The sequence below is a fragment of the Colobus angolensis genome, unplaced genomic scaffold (assembly GCF_000951035.1).
Source record: "Colobus angolensis palliatus isolate OR3802 unplaced genomic scaffold, Cang.pa_1.0 Scaffold643, whole genome shotgun sequence".
Classification (NCBI taxonomy): domain Eukaryota; kingdom Metazoa; phylum Chordata; class Mammalia; order Primates; family Cercopithecidae; genus Colobus; species Colobus angolensis.
In genome coordinates, this window is record NW_012120077.1 from 41747 (window position 1) to 45674 (window position 3928).

The 3928-nt window shown below is 34.5% G+C and overlaps 1 pseudogene; it reads left to right on the forward strand.

Moving 5' to 3' along the window:
* Positions 1-3928, forward strand: part of LOC105527725 — a 53026-nt pseudogene that overhangs the window by 12179 nt on the left and 36919 nt on the right.

Consider the following 3928-nt stretch of genomic DNA (forward strand, 5'->3'; position numbering starts at 1 on the left):
CCTTAAATATGCTTGTATAGCATCCACCGACAGAAGTCATAGTTGTGCCTCAGACTTAGAGGTTGCATGTGGCCCTGGGGGAGTTTCTACCCTTGGTATGCACGAGTGGTTCCCATTAGCATCAGTGGGAACTCACTACTCCATATGTATCCACCAAAGGCAACTTGAGACCCAGAGTTATTTTTAATTTCTGATATTAACACTCATACATACTGCTGAATTTAACTCAATATATTTCAGGTAAGTGAAAATGGTGCTTAATGTAGTCTTTAGAATGACTTTCAGGTGTTTTCATTAAAAATGTGTATCCAGAACTGCATCCTTGTAGAAATACAAGTAAGACTTATGATCATTTTCTTCAGAACAGTTTTCCTAATCTCAGCAGTATCCAATGAGTGAAGAACACTTGACTGATTTTTGGGCCACCCCTATTACTTATTGTACTCTGGAAGCTCTTGGTGAATGTTTACAATTATGAAATGTAATATTCCTATTTGCACTTTAACTCAGATGCTTATATAAAATACCTGACAACAAATGGAGAAGATTGGCTCTGTTAGTAATTATGCGGTATATACTTTATTTAAAGATCTGTGGTAGTATAACATGATTGAATGTCATTAATTTAAGAATAATAACTGGCACATGTGGGGAGCAGGGGAGTAAGGAAAATGAATTCCAATCCTGTGATTAAAAGGATTTTTAACTATAGGCCAGACATGGTAGCTCACGCCAGTAATCCCAGCACTTTGGGAGACCAAGGCGGGTGGATCACGAGGTCAGGAGTTCGAGACCAACTTGGCCAACATGGTGTAACCCCATCTCTTCTAAAGATACAAAAAATTACCCAGGCATGTTGGCATGCACCTGTGATCGCAGCTACTTTGGAGGTTGGGGCAGGAGAATCACCTGAAGCCAGGAGGCAGAGATTGCGGTGAGCTGAGATTGGACCAATGCACTCCAGCCTGGTCAATAGGGCGTGACTCCATCTCAAAAAAAAAAAAAATTGTAAACTATAGACTCCACTGTAGTATGTTTCAGGATCTAGAAGTTTTATTTTTATAAAGATGGAGTTTGGAAGATATTGCTAATGTATTTTACTTCAACTTATGGAACAAACTTTTTAAGTATATTAATAAATATTCCCATATAATTACTTTTTTACATTTTTTAAAATAAACTTTATGGATATGAAAAATTTTAAAAAGAAACATCCTGACTAAAAATTTAGCTGTTGGGTAAGCACTAATTATCTCAGATATTAGTTCAAAATCAAAAATATACACGAACGATGCTAAGATAATACAGAGGGTTTTGTTCATTGATAATAAATTTGGCATTATTAGCATAATCAGGAATAAATTTATTCAAGAAATGTAGGTGAAGTTTTGGTATTACCGTGATATTGGGGTCAGGTAAGAGATACCACCAAATTCTTCCCCTGTCATTTGACCATTTTGTTTAAGAATTCCTGAGGACACTGTAGACACTACTGGTGTTATCAGAAAAAGTTACATTTTAATGGGTAACTTCACTAGCACAATAACAATAGCAGATATTTCAAAAAGTCTGACATACATCATGCAGTTTAGGCTTGCCGTGTAATCCAGCCTCTTGTACTTCCTGTACATTTTTGAAGAGGTGTATCTGAGTAATGTTCAGGGTACTATTCAGAGAAAGAACAGCCTAGGCTGACAGACAACTTGTCCAAGTACCCACACAGTTTCAAAATTAGTAACTTAAATGTAAAATGTCTTGGCTATAGCAGAACATATTAATCACTGCTGTCAAAGCTTTGTAGCATGTTGTCTCGGTGTTAATAATCAGTTGACCAAATTCAGCAAAATGCAATTTTGAGTTTATTCAACAGCTGTATTTTTATTCATGATACAAACAGGTTCCTCATTTCTATGCCAAAAAGTATCCAAAGTTAGAAATACTGATAATACTCTGAATTTGTGTCAAAAATGGTCCCTTGAAATTCAAGGGACAACGGGCTCTAACATTATAACCTATACACAAGTAGGTACATGTGAACTACTTGTCAAATTACTCAAAAAGAAATGAATACATTCAAATTAAATTTGGAAGATGAAAACTAATATAAAATACATAAAAGAAAAGAAGCACGCAGGTCATTATGAAATTGTTAGTTTTTTACACTAGAATTATAATGAATAGTTAAAATTTTTTATACATTTCTTAGAATATTTTTATTTTTAAAACTTAATTTAACTTTTATTTTTAGCTTTTATTTTAAGTTCAAGGGTATGTGTACAGTTTTTTTAAATAGGTAAACTTTGTCATGGGGGTTTATTGTACTGATCATTTCGTTACCCAGATACTCAGACTAATATCAGTTAATTATTTTTCCTGATCCTCATTGCCCTCCCACCCTCCAGCCTCCAATACACAGCAGTGTATGCTGTTCCTGTCTATATGTCCACATGTTGTCATCTTTCACCTTCCACTTATAAGTGAGGATATGCCATATTTTTATTTCCATCCCTTTGCTAGTTTGCTAAGGATAATGGTCTCCAGCTCCATCTATATCTCTGCAAAATACAAAATTTGTTCTTATTTTATGGCTGCATAATATTCAGTAGTGTATATGTACCATATTTTCTTTATTCAGCCCATAACCAATGGGCATTTAGGGTGATTCCATGTCCTTGCTATTGTGAATGGTACTACAATTAATATATCTGTGCATGGGTCATTATAAAAGAACAATTTATGGTCCTTTTGTTACATATCTAGTAATGGGATTGCTGGGTTTCATGGTATTTTCCCCTCTTGGTTTTTGCAGAATTGCCACTGTCTTCCACAATGGATAAACTAACTTACATTTCAACCAACAGAGTATAAGCAAGCCTTTTCTGTACAACCTCACCCACATCATGATATTCTGACCAGTGTGAGATGCTGTCTCATCATGGTTTTGATTCAAATTTCTCTAATGATCTGTGATGTTAAGCTTCTTTATTTTTTTTTTTTTCATATGTTGGCTGGCTGCACGTAGGTTTTCTTTTAAAAAGTGTAACAATTTTTTAAATACTTGAACTTTTCATTGATAATCTGATTTTTTCTAAGGTACTATTTTGGAAAATCGTGATTTCCTTATGTGCCTAACTAATTATAAAAGTTGAGAAAATTAAATGTGAGTATTCTATTTACATCAGTCTTTGAGTAGTTCTGATTTACTAACATCCCTTGATCTTGTTCCTATCTTTTTACAGTTCTAACATTCTATAACATTTTAATTCCACTCATGGAATAAGATATTTTCTTTACTGTAACAGGTTCTGTGGAGATTTGATGGAAAAAAACCAGATACATTAGGCCTCAATACTCGACTCTATAAGTGGATACCCCAGAATGACCTTCTAGGTAAGACTCTGGTGAACAAATACTGGATATATTAGCAACAGCACATTAGAGTGTTAATAGTAATCATGAAACAAACTTTTTGAATACTTGTTAAGGAAAAACAAAATGTAACTTCTTTATATTTATTTACCAGTCCTAGAGGAAAAAGAATACGCTATAATTATTGGCATTTTATGATATACACTCACATTCTTTATGGTCAGAATCAGCAAGAATCTTTATTTCAGGTGTTACTACATCTCACAGAACTTTTCAATAACTTCCTGAGCTGTCTCTCTGTCTCCTATTTCTACAACTTTACACCTGTTGTTTCCTCTCCTGCAGGGTTATTTCAAATGCCACCAAAAATAATAGTTCTTCTATCACCAGTGACTCTGTATTTTCTGAAGGATTAAATTGTTAATCTTAATCATAAAGTGATGACAGGTCATGATGAAGTGTGACCTGTCCTTCCTCAATCCTAGCACCACCATCAACCCACTGCCTGCTGCCTTGCACATCACTCATATCACACTCTGTGACTGCACTTAAAATAGCA